The sequence below is a fragment of the Vulpes vulpes genome, chromosome 10 (assembly GCF_048418805.1).
Source record: "Vulpes vulpes isolate BD-2025 chromosome 10, VulVul3, whole genome shotgun sequence".
NCBI classification, from domain to species: domain Eukaryota; kingdom Metazoa; phylum Chordata; class Mammalia; order Carnivora; family Canidae; genus Vulpes; species Vulpes vulpes.
In genome coordinates, this window is record NC_132789.1 from 26,236,677 (window position 1) to 26,253,531 (window position 16,855).

The following is a 16,855-nucleotide window of genomic DNA, read 5'->3' on the forward strand; positions in this document are numbered from 1 at the left end:
ACCAAATATATGAAATTTATGTCCCTTATGAATATCTGGCTCTCACTCTAGAGACTCAATACTGAATAATTTCTGCAACTTCTTGATTTGTAATGGAAAAATTTTCAGCGTAGGAACATATGAATCAAAAAAATAAGGTATAACTATTCGGGAAATAATTTATAACGAGAAACTTATAGGTTACTAACTGCACGATTCCAGCGTAAATAGAAAAAAGATGCCTAATTGGAGTGAAATATGCTTTTTTTTTTCTCTACCTTCAAATAATCCAACAGTCCAAGGTGTGTAGCAAAGCTTGAGGGGTATTCCCCAGATGTCATTGTTTTCATAAAAGGGGAATCACAGTCCAATGAGGAGATGGGGGAGACTTTAGAGGCTGAAGGAGGGAGTGGGAGCTAGGGAACCAGCAGAGAAAGGCTGCTTGTAGGGAGGTCGGTGTCCTCTCCCAGGGGCCACATCCTGAGGAAGAAAAGAGCTGGAAGCATATTTCTCCTCTCCGTCCAGTCACATTCACTAGGTTAGGTACACAGAGGGCATCTCTTTCTTCACCCTACCTATTAATCCTTCATCTGCATCAATCAGAGGATTCTTGGTCCTTGTAAATTACATGTTTCATAATTGATTCCATGGGTTCTGGAAAACACAAATCATGTGTATCTCAACCTGGAAAAGAAGAAAGGCTTTAGGGTTTTCTATTTTCCCCATAATAGGTAGAGGCAGCACCCATTCTATTTAGTCATATATTTTCTCCTGTGCATACAGTCAATCATACGAGATTGCTTGTTTTAAGGTCATGGATGCAGAACTCCTCATATTCTTTCCTGCTTCGTTGCTTGTTCCTACTCTTCTGAAATAGGGAACAAACTCTATCATCAACCCTCAGTGGGATCTATCTAGTATCTCCTACAGGAGTTCAAGTGGTAATAACCTATAACAATCAGGTAGTTTTGTCTATATCAAAAATGAAGAAGCCCAAAAAAGATACTAATAAACAATTCCATTTAGGATAGCATCAAAAAGAATAAAACATTTAGGAGGGAATATATCCAGTAGGAAAATAAAAACTTGTAAACTGAAACTACAAAGATTGCCAAAAATTAAACAGATTTAAATAAGTGAAAGGAATGGATGCTGTATTTTGTCAAGATCTATAAAGAATTTATAAAATTCACCAGCAAAAAAAAAAAAAAGAAACAATCCAATCATGAAATGGGCAAAAGACATGAGCAGAAATCTCACCGAGGAAGACCTAGACATGGCCAGCAAACACATGAGAAAATGCTCCACATCATTGGCCATCAGGGAAATACAAATCAAAACCACAATGAGATACCAACTCACACCAGTGAGAATGGGGAAAATTAACAAGGCAGGAAACCACAAATGTTGGAGAGGATGCAGAGAAAGGGGAACCCTCTTACACTGTTGGTGGGAATGTGAACTGGTGCAGCCACTCTGGAAAACTGTGTGGAGGTTCCTCAGAGAGTTAAAAATAGATCTGCCCTATGACCCAGCAATGCCATTGCTGGGGATTTACCCCAAAGATACAGGTGCAGTGAAATCCCGGGACACCTGCACCCCGATGTTGAAGAAGCAATGTCCACAATAACCAAGCTGTGGAAGGAGCCTCGGTGTCCCTCAAAAGATGAATGGATAAAGAAAATGTGGTCTATGTATGCAATGGAATATTCCTCAGCCATTGGAAATGACAAATACCCATCATTTGATTTGACATGGATGGAACTGGAGGGTATTATGCTGAGTGAAATAAGTCAATTGGAGAAGGACAAACATTATATGGTCTCACTCTTTGGGGGAATATAAAAAATAGTGAAAGGGAATAAAATAGAAAGGAGAAAAAAATGAGTGGGAAATATCAGAAAGGGAGACAGAACATGAAAGCCTCCTAACTCTGGAAACAAACTAGGGGTGGTAGAGAGGGAGGTCGGCAGTTGGTGGGGGTGACTGTGTCACGGGCACTGAGGGGGGCACTTGATGGGATGAACACTGGGTGTTATTCTATATTTTGGTACGTTGAACACCAATAAAAATAAATAAATAAAAGGACACAGTGACAATGGACTGGATGTCTTAATATAGTGCATGTACAAACACCACCATCCAAATACATCTCCACACTCGGTACCATCCTGTCATTGGGCACTGCCCCTGGTTTAATCCCTCACTCTTTAATCTCCTGCTCATTCCTTCTTGTTCCCTGTTAGGCAAGTTGTTGGACAACAGCCATTCATTGGACACAGATCTTAGACACACAATTCCAGTGAATTACATGGACATCTGAACAAAACATCTAGACTAGGGTCCAATGTACCTAGAGTGCAGGACCACGAGAGTTTGAGTGCAGGGGATGTCAAAGAACCCCTCAGAAGTGAGGAGAGGTCCCTTTAGAGTGATGTTCTCTTGATAGGAATCATCATGCTGAGTAAGTTACAGAATGAGCCTAAAAAAAATAAGCATATGAGACAGACAAACAAATCAGAATTTCTGGCTAACATTCAAGGGAAAATTTGAACTCAGAAAAGTCAGTAAGAGTGGAAGACACATTTCGCCTGGTGGCTTTATATGGTCATAAAATATAGGCTGAAAAGCCTTAGCACTGATTGCTATGCCCTGACTGGAAAATATATAGGCAACAACAACAACAAAAAACCCCCACAACAACAACAACATTCAGATGAAAGACAGAACATGAGAGACATCTAACTCTGGGAAACAAACAAGGGGTAGTGGAAAGGGAGGTGGGCAGGGGGTTGGGGTGACTGGGTAACTGGCACTGAGGGGGACACTTGACGGGATGAACACTTGGCGTTATTGTATATGCTGGCAAATCAAACACCCTTAAAAATATATACAAAAAAAAAGACTATATTTAAAATTTTAAAAATAGAAGAATTCATATAGAATTATTACAAGGTGTGAACCACCTTGGTACACTGAGAACCTTATGACCTTTACTTGATTTCTCTTTTTTTTTTTTTACTTTAGTTTTTTATATTTATTTTTATTTTTTTTACATATTTATTTTAATTGGAGTTCAATTTGCCAACATATAGCATAACACCCCGTGCTTATTCCATCAAGTGCCCCACTCAGTGCCCTTACTTGCTTCAAGATGATGATACACTGGTAAGGACCTCAGGCACCTGGAAGAAGCAACTCAATGTCAGATAATTCTGAAATATCTGGTAACATGAGCACATGCAATACATCATGTATTTAATGTCTGGAGGCCATTAGTGATTTGAGAATAATGTCAGGGCCAAAGGCGACAGGGGGCATCTCCTCATATCCTGGGCAGTGACCTTAAAATGATCCAGTTGCACAGTCTGGACACCATCCCAGGAGTGTTGGGTGGTGTCAGAGGGGATGGTGGGTTAAGCATGCTAGTGCAGCAGGGGCGCTGTTGCATGGGTCCTGTGAGGACAGACATTTAAGAAAATACACAAATTCTTGCAAACTCAGCAGGTAGTATCCTCAGTGAAGTGTGTTGTCCTGCACAGGAGTCCCTGGAGTCTCATGAGTTCTCAGTTCTGACTCACTTTCTCCAGTCACATTTCATCCTCAATACCCACGGAGTCATTTTCAGAACTGATATTCAGGCAGGGGGAGACAAACCCATACCTGGGCAAATTTGCACTTTAAAAAAAAATCACCAGTATTGCTACCTGCTACCTGGGTCTAAGGTGAGAGACCCTTGAGGAGAGGAGGAGAGGAGTGCTATCAGTGATGAAGAAACCCCACACCCCCGCCCCCGTGAGTGGGACCAGCCCTAATCCAGAGGCAGCCCATCCAGGCGCCTCCCATGAATTCAAGCAACAAAAACATTCTGTTTTTCCGAGATAAGAAAACTATCCCCCCCCTCGCCCTGACTGGAAAAGTCCCTGAACATGGTCGTGTTGACCTTCAAAGAAATCAATCATGTCATAACCCGAATGCTATGCTACTCCCGCGGTTTTTTGCCCTTAAAAGATGCCTGTAATTGCTAATCGGCGCTCTGCCACCTCTGAGGCGGAGAGCCCATTTGCGCAAACGTCCAATAAACCCTCTTGCTTGTTGCATCTGCCTGTCTGGGGTCTGAGTCTCTGGGGCGTCCACCGGGACACGTTGGCACCCGTGAGCCAGGGTCCAGCAAGAGGTCCCGGGATCCGAGACGCCCCCCAGGCTCAATCCTAAAACAGGTAGGAGGTAAGACTGAGCTCGCTAAATGTCATATTTGTCTCGTCCGTTTGTCTGACTGGCCGGGTCTGTATTGTGCCGGGTCTGTATTGTGCCTGCAGGACGCTGTACTCTGTATTTGGACCAGCGGGGGAGGCAGACGTGCCCGAGATCCCTGGTCCCCCTCCGGAGTCGGACTCCGGAGTGGTCTGGAAGAGGGAGGGAGCCCTGGCACTCCCTCCTCTTCGGGGAGGGTCATTGTTTGAGACCGCTCCCATCTGAATCTGCTGCGCTGGTCCTGTCATCTGTGTGCGTCTGTCTGTTCTGTGTCTTTCTCTCTGTCCTCTTCCTCCCTGCTCACCTCTTTTCTACACCCATGGGACAGACTGTAACCACCCCTTTAAGCCTCACTCTAGATCACTGGAAAGAAGTCACCGGCCGGGCACACAACCTTTCGGTCGAAGTCAGAAGAGGAAGATGGGTCACCTTCTGCTCTTCAGAGTGGCCGACTCTCAACGTCGGGTGGCCCAGGGACGGAACTTTTAACATTGGTATTATCTTGCAGGTGAAGGCCCTGGTCTTTCAGCCAGGACCCAATGGACACCTTGATCAGGTGCTGTACATCATAGTTTGGGAGGATCTCGCTAAAACCCACCCCCCTGGATAAAATGCTTCACCCCTTCTCAGGGGGGACCGGGCCGAGACCCCCACCCCCTCCCTGCGTCACTCCCCTTATTCCCCGCCCTACCTCTCCCTCCGCTCCCTCAGCCCCGTCCCCGACTCTACTGGGGTGAAGAGGCGACCCCTCGCTTCACCCCCGCTCTCCAGCCGCCTCCGCTTTCGACGAGAGCGCGAGGGGGAGTCGGAAGACGTCCGGACCTCCCGGGCACTTCCCCTCCGATCAGTGGGCGGCCAGATGCAATCCTGGCCGTTCTCTGCCTCTGACCTTTACAACTGGAAAACTCATAACCCCACTTTCTCCCGAGACCCCCTGGCACTAACCGGGTTAATTGAGTCAATTCTGTTGACCCACCAGCCGACCTGGGATGACTGCCAACAGCTCCTGCAGACTCTCCTCACCACGGAGGAGAGACAGCGCGTCTACCTTGAAGCTCGGAAAAGCGTCCCGGGGGCGGATGGGAGGCCGACCCAGCTGCCTGATGAAATTGAGGATGTTTTCCCCTTGGTTCTCCCGACCTGGGACTGCGACACTGCTACTGGTAGGGAGTGGCTCCGTCTCTATCGCCAGGTACTCCTAGCGGGTCTCAGAGGGGCAGGGCGATGCCCCACCAATTTGGCAAAGGTACGTGCTAGAGTGCAGGGAAAAGATGAGACGCCGGCAGGTTTTCTGGAAAGATTAATGGAAGGCTACCGTATGTACACCCTCTTTGACCCCTTGGCCAAAGATCGGCAACCAGATGTAATCATGTCCTTCATCAGACAATCGGCCTCGGGTATTTGTAATAAGTTACAACGGTAGGAGGGACTTCAGGGATACACCTTACAGGACTTAAAAAGAAATAATGAAAAAGCAATAAAGAACTGACTGGGATACTGGCCACTATAGTACAGGGCTCAGGGCAGAGTAAGTCAGGACAGAGTAAGGACCTGGGAGACAAAAGAAAACCACGGGTTGAATGAGACCAGTGTGCCTACTGCAAGGAAAAAGGACATTGGGTTAAAGATTGTCCAAAGAAGGGCCAAATGCAGGGACCTAAAAAGAAGCCCATTGCCTTTCTGTCCCTAAAAGATAAAGATTAGGGGTGTCAGGGCCAGGAGCCCCCCCCCCCCCGAGCCTCGGATAACCCTTAAAGTGAGGGGCCAGCCAGTGACCTTCTTGGTTGATACGGGAGCTCAACATTCAGTTTTAACTGAGGCAAAAGGACCCTTGAGCTCTAAAACGTCTTGGGTTCAGGGAGCAACTGAGGCAAGTTCTATCGATGGACAACCGAATGGAAGGTCCACCTGAGCACTGGGCAAGTAACACATTCCTTCCTACTGGTCCCAGACTGCCCCTACCCCCTCCTAGGCAAAGACCTTCTTTCAAAAGTAGGGGCTCAGATCTATTTTCATCAGAAAGGGGCCACCATTACTGGTGCAGAAAGGCAGCCCCTCCAGGTATTGACCTTGCGCCCAGAGGATGAACACCAGCTGCACGAGGACTCTCCACCTTCCATGCAGCCCCTAAATTCTGAATGGCTCACTAACTACCCTCAGGCCTGGGTGAAAACAGCCGGAATGGGACTAGCTGTTAACCAGCCACCCATAATTATAAACCTAAAATCCTCGGCCACCCCTATATCGATCTGGCAATATTCAATGAGCAAAGAGGCCAAAGAGGACATTCGGCCACATATACAGAGACTATTACAATTGGGCATCTTAATACCTTGTCAGTCGCCCTGGAACACTCCTCTGTTGCCCGTAAAAACAAAACAAAACAAAACAAAACAAAACAAAACAAAACAAAACAAAAAACCCGGCACAGGAGATTACCGGCCTGTACAAGATTTAAGGAAGTTAACCGAAGGGCAGAGGACATACACCCCACGGTGCCGAATCCCTACAACTTACTCAGCACCTTGCCCCCGAGCCATGTCTGGTATACGTTTTAGATCTAAAAGATGCATTCTTTTGCATAAGATTAAGCTCTCAAAGCCAGCCTATTTTTGCTTTTGAATGGAAAGATCCTGAGACGGGATTCTCAGGACAACTCACTTGGACAAGGCTGCCACAGGGATTCAAAAACTCCCCCACCTTGTTCCACGAAGCCTTGCACCAGGATTTGGCAGACTTCTGAGTTGACCATCCGGACCTCATCCTCCTGCAGTACGTGGATGATTTGCTCCTAGCGGCAAAGACAGAACAGGATTGTGTAAAAGGTACGGGGACCCTGCTCGAGAGACTGGGAGGACTGGGGTATAGGGCCTCTGCCAAAAAGGCCCAAATAGGCCAGAGACGAATGACCTATCTGGGATATCTCCTGGAAGGAGGCCAGAGGTGGCTGACGGAGGGCCACAAAAAGGCTGTAGCCCTGATCCCTGCACTCACTGACGCCAGAGGGCTACGAGAGTTCCTTGGCAGTGCCGGGTTCTGCCGCCTCTGGATACCCGGGTTTGCAGAGCTGGCGGCTCCCCTATATCCTCTCACGAAATCCAACACCCCCTACCACTGGGGAAAAGAGCAACAATTGGCTTTTTACAAAATATAAAGGGCCTTATTGACTGCCCCTGCCCTGAGCCTCCCAGATGTAACCAAGCCATTTGCGCTATATGCTGATGAACTCCGAGGAATAGCCAAAGGGGTCCTAACTCAGAAACTGGGACCCTGAAAAAGGCCTGTGGCATACTTTTCAAAAAAAATTAGCGTGGCTGCAGGATGGCCCCCATGTCTCCGAATAATAGCGGCTGTGGCAGTCCTGGTAAAAAGACTCAGATAAGTTGGCCTTCGGCCAACCCCTCACTGTGGTGGCCCCCCCATGCCATAGAGACAGTTATCCACCAGCCCCCTGATCGATGGCTCTCAAATGCTCAGGTCACCCATTATCAGGCCATGTTACTGAATTCCGAGCAGATACGGTTCAGAACGGCTACATCCCTAAACCTGGCCACCTTGCTTCCAGAAACCGAGTCCCCCTCCCTGGTAATGCATAATTGCCACCAGATCCTAGCCGAGGTCCATGGCACCAGAGGGGACTTGACGGACCAGCCTTTGCCAGATGCTGAAGCAACCTGGTACACAGATGGGAGTAGCTTTCTACAAAATGGTGAATGTAAAGCCGGGGTGGCCATGGTAAATAAAACAAACAAACAAACACACAAACAAACAAACAAAAAAACTGTCATCTGGGCCAGTGCCCTAAAGCCTGGGACTTCAGCTCAAAGGGCGGAGCTTATAGCCCTAACTCAGATCCTAAAAAGGCTAAGGACAAAAAGGTCAACATTTATACTGACAGCAGAAAATTGAGTATAATTCACTGTCCTGGGCATCAGCACGGCAGCGACCCAGTAGCAGAGGGGAACAGGATGGCCAATGAAACAGCACAAGCCGCTGCACTAGGCCCACAGGAGGATGGGCAGAAGCATCCCCCACCAGACGAGAAACTGCCCAGGTGGTTGTCAAGAAAATCCTAGAAGAAATTTTCCCCCGGTTTGGACTGCCCAAGGTAATAGGGTTGGACAACGGCCCTGCCTTCGTCTCCCAGGTAAGTCAGTTGGTGGCCAGATTACTGGGGATAAATTGGAAATTATATTGTGCATACAGACCCCAGAGCTCAGGGCAGGTAAAAAAAAAAAAAAAGAACAATTAAAGAGGCCCTAACCAAATTGACATTGGAGACTGGCACTAGAGACTGGGTCCAACTCCTCCCCTTGGTCCTGTTCCAAGTCTGGAACACTCCCACGCGCCATGGACTAACTCCTTACGGGATTCTCTATGGAGGTCCCCCACCAGTAACGGACTTACTAGATTCTGCTATTGACCCTCTTGCTAACACTCCCGGTTTACAGGACAGGCTAAAGGCACTCCAGATTATCCAGCACCAGATCTGGAGACCCCTGGCAGCTGTCTACCGCCCTGGAGATGCAACCGACCCACACCCGTTCCAGATCGGTGACTCCATCCACGTCAGGAGACATCAGTCCAGGACCCTTGAGTCCCGCTGGAAGGGCCCATACACTGTACTACTAACCACCCCAACCGCCCTAAAAGTAGACGGTATTGCTGTTTGGGTCCACACCTCACACGTCAAGTGCGCCCCATCAACGAGCACCACTGATGCCATCCAGGACGGACCGGGCGAGCCACTCCAATGGAAGCTCCACCGCATCCAAAACCCGTTCAAGATAAGACTTTCAAAAATTGCTCAATGACAATTATTATATTCCTATCTCTCCTAGCGCTTTTCACCCCCACAAAAGGTAACCGTCATGCCCCCAAAAAGTTAACCTGCCAGGTGTTAACGTCTGGGGGGGACAAGGTCAGGTCAATAACAAAAACTACTCCCATAGGAACCTGGTGGCCTAACCTATATCCTGACTTATGTAAATTAACCATAGGGGCCCCCAGCCCATGGGGCCTAGAGGGGTATTCCGACACCTCTAAAGCCCCCAACTGAGAAAGCCCCCCAGACGAAAAGGATTAGACCCCTGGGGAGGATGTGGGATGCCTAAGGAGGGCCATGTTACCCACCCTCCCCTTCTATGTCTGTCCCGAGTACCACAGAGATCGCAGGCTAAACCCCACCTGTGGGGGGGGAACACTGCCGTTGTAAAAATTGGGGGTGCGAGACTACGGGAAACACAGGATGGGAGGCCCTCCTCCTCCTCCTGGGATTACATCACTGTCAAGGCTAACTATACTCACCCGGGTTACCAGGAACTCTGCAATATTGCCGCCCTGATTTTAGGGACTGACTCTTACCTGGTGCCCAAGCCGGGAACCTGGTGGGCATGCAACAAAGGCCTCACCCCCTGTGTATCTGCTCAGGTCCTAAATGACTCTGAGGACTTCTGTGTTATGGTGCAGATTATGCCCAGGGTATTCTATCACCCTGCTGAAACTCTAAAAAAATCAATATGACAGACATCCCACCCGTTTTCAGCGCGAGCCTGTCTCCCTAACCCTAGCCGTTATGCTGGGACTAGGGGTCGCAACTGGGGTGGGTACTGGCGCAGCTGCTCTGATCCAGGGCTCACGTTAGATGTTATTTAGAACTCCAAGCAGCTGTAGATAAAGATCTACGGGCACTAGAGCAGTCCGTAAGTTTTTTTTTTTAAATATATTTTTTTTAATTTTTATTTATTTATGATAGTCACAGAGAGATAGAGAGAGGCAGAGACACAGGCAGAGGGAGAAGCAGGCTCCATGCACCGGGAGCCCGACGTGGGATTCGATCCAGGGTCTCCAGGATCGCGCCCTGGGCCAAAGGCAGGCGCCAAACCGCTGCGCCACCCAGGGATCCCAGCAGTCCGTAAGTTAAAACAATCCCTCACCTCACTTTCAGAAGTAGTACTTCAAAACAGGAGAGGCTTGGATTTACTATTCCTGAAAGAGGGAGGACTGTGTGCGGCCCTGGAAAAAGAATGCTGTTTCTATGCAGACCACTCTGGAGTCATCAGGGACTCCATGGCCAAACTCAGAGATAGGCTAAATAAAAGACAAAGGGACTGGGAGGCCCAGCAGGGTTGATTTGAAGGCTGGTTTAACCAGTCTCCCTGGATGACCACCCTAATCTCTACCATTATGGGCCCTCTAGATATCCTGCTCCTACTGCTAACTTTCGGCCCCTGCATCCTCACCCGGCTGCTCCAGTTCATCCGAGAAAGATTGTCCGTTACCCAAGCTCTGGTACTAACTCAACAATATCGGGCCCTTCAAACTGAAAAAAAAAATAAATAAAAGTTCCCTAAGATTTTAAGGTTAAAATCAGTCCAAACAAAGAGGAGGGAATGAAGAAACCCCACACCCCCGCCCCCGTAAGTGGGACCAGGCCTAACCCAGAGGCAGCCCATCCAGGTGCCTCCCATGAATTCAAGCAACAAAAACATTCTGTTTTTCCGAGATAAGAAAACTATCCCCCCCCCGCCCTGACTGGAAAAGTCCCTGAACATGGTCGTGTTGACCTTCAAAGAAATCAATCATGTCATAACCCGAATGCTATGCTACTCCCGCGGTTTTTTGCCTTTAAAAGATGCCTGTAATTGCTAATCGGCGCTCTGCCACCTCTGAGGCGGAGAGCCCGTTTGCACAAACGTCCAATAAACCCTCTTGCTTGTTGCATCTGCCTGTCTGGGGTCTGAGTCTCTGGGGCGTCCACCGGGACATGTTGGCACCCGTGAGCCAGGGTCCAACAGTGAGTCCTCAGGAAGCAGAGTATTGGGGCTTCTCTGTCCTGTCCTGATTCTCCCTTTACCTCTTCCCTCATCAAAAGGAGTTCCTTTCAGTGATGAGGGAAAAGATGCAGATGCAGAGGGAGGTCATGTGTATTCCCTTGCTCCCATCATTTGCATAGGATGGTCATCACCCCCGTCTTCCTGTTGCCTTACAGATTCAGACTTTTCTTCAGGGGACTAAACTGGAATATGCTATTCTTTCATCCTTGATAACTAATTTTCACTTAGAGAAAAAATAAATTCATATTTGCATCTAATGTGTAATCAATATATATATAAATATAATATATTTGTAATTATATTTCATAAAATATGTAAGCATTAAATATATATGTTAAATATATAGTATATTATTTTAAAATATAATAATTCAAAGAAGAGAGAGAGAATGTGTTGGGAAGGGCAGAGGGAAAGGAGAGAGAAATTTTAGCAGATTCCTAGCTGAACAGATAGCTGAGAACAGGGCTAGGTTTCAGGTCCCCGAGATCATGACCAGAGCCAAAACCAAGAGTGGGAAAATAAAACAACTGATCTGCCCGGGCACCCCAAAGGAAATACATTTTAACTAGCCTCTTCATTATCCTCATGCCTATGATGATTCTCACAACAAAATTTAAATCAATACTTGTGAGCAAAAAATGACAGATGCAGGGGGATTCATACAGCAACAGCAGAACGAAGAACACAGTAACACACAAGGTAATAAGGGAAACCTATGCAGAACTGTAATGAGTTGTGGAATTATGGGATACTCTGGGGACCTGTCACCTTTAACACTGGATTTAGATGGCCCTAGGTTGGTAATCACACTGGGCGCTGGCAGAGAACGACTCAGTGCCAGGTTATGCTGAAATCCCTGTAGAGGTGACAAGTAGTTGTGGGGAATTGAGACCGAACTTCCTTAGTTCTGTCCTCAATCCATTGGACCTGAACAAAATGGCTTGTTGTTTGGAAGTTCATTTGCAGTATGTATGGATTCAGGCTGTGTGTTCTCTAGGCCTCCAGATGGGATCATCAGAAGGACTTTTAGCACCAACCCTGGTGTCACTCCAGAGCAGAGTTATTTCCTCTTCACCAAGTCATTAGAAACACTGGTGTATTTCGCTAACTTCATAGGCAAAGATTATAGCAGCAGAACACAGACACTTGGGGTTTCAGGAACACGGGAGCCGAAGGAGAGCAGCTGGTGCCATGACTGGTATGGTAACATATCTAGTATCATCTGGCTGACTGGAAAATGTGATGTTAAATGTCTCTAAGAGAAGATGTGTCCCATTTCCCCTTAATAATGACAAAAATAAAACCTCAGAGAAAATCAATAAACCAGAAACAGAATGTATTTCATATAAATTGCCAAACCTCAGAGAGTTGAGCAGTAATAAAAAAAATAGAAAAATACAAATATATATAAGAAGGAATAAAAGAAAGGATACAAAGGGAGGTAAATAAATAAATAAAAGGAAGAAAGAAAAAAGGAAAGAAAGGAAAAAAGCTATACAATGAACTTCTCAAACAAAGCACAAGAAAAAAAAAAACCTGCATAAAAAGTAAGTTAAAGACATTATCACTGAGGTGGGAACTTAACGCAATGAGCACTGGGTGTTATTCTGTATGTTGACAAATTTAACACCAATAAAAAATAAATTTATTAGAAAAAAGACGTTACCAGATATTTCACAGAAGTAGATAGGCAGATGGAATTTAAATGTGTGATATTCTGTTACGTATTACATATCATTCGGGAAAATCAAATGCATACGTGAATGAGCTACCATTGCACATCTATCAGAATGGCCAAAATCCAGTATACTGGCATCAGATAGATTATGAACAGAAAAGGAATCAGCAAATTTGGACTGTCCCCATCCATATGCTCAATGATACGTCATGTTAGTATGACACATCTTCCCTATGATGTATTAAGAACATCAATTCATCTCTTGTTATTTTCCCCCAAATCCATAACGTTAGCATAATCATAAGAAAACATGAGATAAACCCATATTCTGGGACATTTAAAAAAATAGCATACCAACTGTTTCCAAATTCCCAAAATCAAGAGCAGAGAAAGACTGAAAACTCCTACATTGGAGGATTTTGGTAAGTCCTGATGAATAGATGCAATGTTGTTACTTGGATTGATTTCAGGCAAAAGTGTGTTAAAATAAGTAAGTAAGTAAGTAGGTAAGTAAGTAAATAAATAAATAAACCTTGAAATCTTAGTTCTGTCTTGCAGAACATCTTGCAATTTCGCAAGATGATCAGGCAAGTACTTGTTTTTATAAATATGTCATAAGAACACAAATGCTACATTAGTAAAAGCTAGGTGAAATATAGAGATATCTATCCTATATTTGCATTTATTTCTCTAAATATGAAATTATTACAGAAAAAAGTTCTACACACAAACAATAAGGGAAAGAAGGAATAAAAATTTCTTCTTTGCACTCTTCTGCATTTAAGAACAGAAAGCCAGACATTTGTGCTATGCTGGTTTCCCACCGGCCTTTAAAACGGCTCACATTGAGGTTTTGGTTATGGAATGTGTTTACTTTTTATTACACAGTATAGAATAATGTAAAAATAATAATCACGTTCTTTGTCTTTTAATTACACACCTTGAGAGTCAAGATAAATCTCCTCCATCAGAGCAGCTCAGCAGGATCCCCGCCATCCTAGCCCTGGAAGAAAGCATTCAGAGCAGGTACCATGAGGATCCCCAGTTCTGGACAGTAGGAAGTGCTCCCATTCATGCAGGTCCCCTCTCTTACAAATGAAATGTCCTGACACACGACCACAAACAAGCATAGGAAGACATCAGAAGGTAGAAGATGGAAGAAGGAAGAGTTAAACAAATTGAGGGAAACACAACAGTGCATACCCTGGTTCTTTTTCTTGTTTGATGTCCCCCACAGGTAAGACAAGATGCTGTAGGTTCCTCCAACCAAGAATCATCCAGAGCCTGAGATCCAGAAAATCAAACCAAAAAACACCAAAACTCCAAAAGCAGCAAATCCTCTGGTCAGAGGATATGGAGATAAGTTGGCCTGAGAGGAGGAAATATTTGGACAAACCTAATGAATCCCCAAACTGTGCCCTCATGCAGGGTTCACATTATTGCTCAGCAGGGACATGGTGTCCATATCCTCCTGGCAGAAGCAGGCAGTGCCCCAATACCCATCAGCCATGGTGTCAGCTACTCAGGAGATAGCTGAGCCTCAATCGCATGGGAACATCAACAATTCTGGACAAGGCAGGCCTAGTGGACTACTTTGCACTCCAGTATTTACCACCCATGATTTTGGCAGGTCCTGGGGAGCCCATCTGAACCTCATTGCTCAGCAGAGAGAATGAATGCAGTGTACAAGGCAAAGCTGGTTTGTTGTCATATACCCATTGCTAGTGACTGTCTGAACACTGGGGAACTGAGCCTGGGCTCTCCCTGAGCATAAAATCACTGAACTTTGATGCAGGAAGCAAAGGAGCTGAATCTGCACTTGACCCTCCGCTCCCTGGTGTCAGTGAGGACAAGGAATGCAGTGGGAAGCAGAGGATCTACTCCCTGAAGGAAAGCAGCTCCATTCAGTCCTGTGCATCCCACCATGGTGTTGCCAGGGCCCAGCAAAGAGCTCGTCCCACACCCCCACCTGATGGGAACTGGGAAGTGGCAATCACTGCCCCACCTTCTCCAGCAGAGAGTAAGCAGCAGAATGTTAAACATTTTCACTTGAGCCACCAGGAAACTGACACAAACACCCTTCACCTGCTGCTGCAGCTCAGCGGGACGATCACTTGTTTGAAGAAAAGTAACTGAGGATCAAGTATCACATTATATAATAGCCATTATATCCTGGAGCCAATAAAAAATATGACATGTCAAGAACCAGGAAAATAAAATCCTGAATGAGAAAGGAGAATCGATTGCCACCAACACTGAGATCACTCACATGCTGTAATTATTGGACAGGTAGCTTTAGGCAACTCTCATAAAATCCATCTGATGTAAAATTACAAACACTCTTCAAACAAATGGAAAAAATAGAAATGCAGAAATTAAAGAGAAATCATCAAAACAAAGCAAATGGAAATTTTAGACCTGAAAAAGATAACAGAATTCATCGAATAAAAAAGGAAAATCTCCAGAGGAACTCAAGAGTATGTAACACTTCTTATTTGTTTGTTTTCTGGCTTATTTGTGGAAACCAAAAATGGGCTCCATTCCTTCTGCACAGTTCCCACCACTTTGACCAATCTCCTGAGGCTGTCAGCAGGGGGCGCTGTGCACCTGCTCAGAGCTGGCCAGGCCTGAAACCCACTGAAATGGTTCCACCTGCCTGGGCCCTGCACTGGTGCTCACTGCCAGAGGGAGAGATGACAGCAGCTGTCTCCTCCCAGGGGACAAACCCATAGCTCTCACCCACCCCAGAAATCCTCCCTGGATGGAAGCTCCAAACTGGGCTGAGGATCTAGTGTCAGATGGCACTGTGGGATCCTATTTGCATAACATATCACCAAGCATTCCCTTCATCCCTGGAGCTGAGGAGGAGATAAACGAAACATCCCAAATACAAATCAAAGTTAAACTGAGATATGACGTCACACCAGTCATAACACCTAACAGACACAACATATGAAACAGCAGGTGTGGGCAATGATGTGGAGCAAAAGGAACCCTCTTGCACTTACGTTGGGTGTAAAACTTGTGAGCTCCTTTGGAAAACCATCTGGAGGATACTCAATACATTAAAAATAGAAATACTCTATGATTCTGCAATTACCGTCCTAGGTATTTACTCAAAGAATACAAAAATACTAATTTAAAGGGATACATGCACCCAGAGTTTCATAGTAGCACTTCCAACAATACCCAAATTATAGTGGGAACCCAACTAATAAATGGTTAATGAAGTTTTATATAGATATAGATACATAATGATATATAGATATCATACATATATGAAGGAATATTATATATTATATATGATGGAATATTACATATAAAATATAATGATGGAATATTACTCAGCCCTAAAAACGAATGAAATATTATCATTTACAAGGAAGTGGATGTAGCTAAAGAGTATAATGGTAAGTGAAATAAGTCTATCAGAGAAAGACAAATATCATATAATTTCACTCATGTAGAATTTAAGAAATGACACAAAGTATCATGTGGGAAAAATACAGTAAAACGAGAAACAAACCCTTAACACTAGAGAACTAACTAATGCTTACCAAATGGAAGGTGGGTGGAGGGATGGGTTTAAAAGGTTGTGAGGAGGGCAGCCCAGGTGGCTCAGCTTTTTAGTGCTGCCTTCAGACCAGGGCCTGATCCTGGAGACCCGGGGTCGAGTCCCACACCAGCCTCCCTGCATGGAGCCTGCTTCTCCCTCTGTCTGTGTCTCTGTCTCTCTGTCTCTCATGAATAAATAAACAAATAAAATCTTAAAGTAAATAAAAGGTGGGGGGGGTTAAGGAGTGCACTTGTGATGAGCACTGGCTGATTTATTTAAGTCTTGAATGACTAAATTGAACTCCTATTATACATGGTGTTATATAATTGAAATATAGAGAAAAACTTAAATAGAAAAGAGACATCCCAGAGACCAGAGCCAGTTTCAAGGCCAGGGAATCTGTGGAAATTCCACATCATGATCTTAACTCCTGTCCTTCTCCTCCCCCTCCTGGACACTTCTCCTGTTAATAGAGATTTCAGAGGCATCCTTAGGAGGGATTCCTCTGTCTTTCTTCTCCATTCCTAATAAGAGTCTATTTTCATTTCAGGG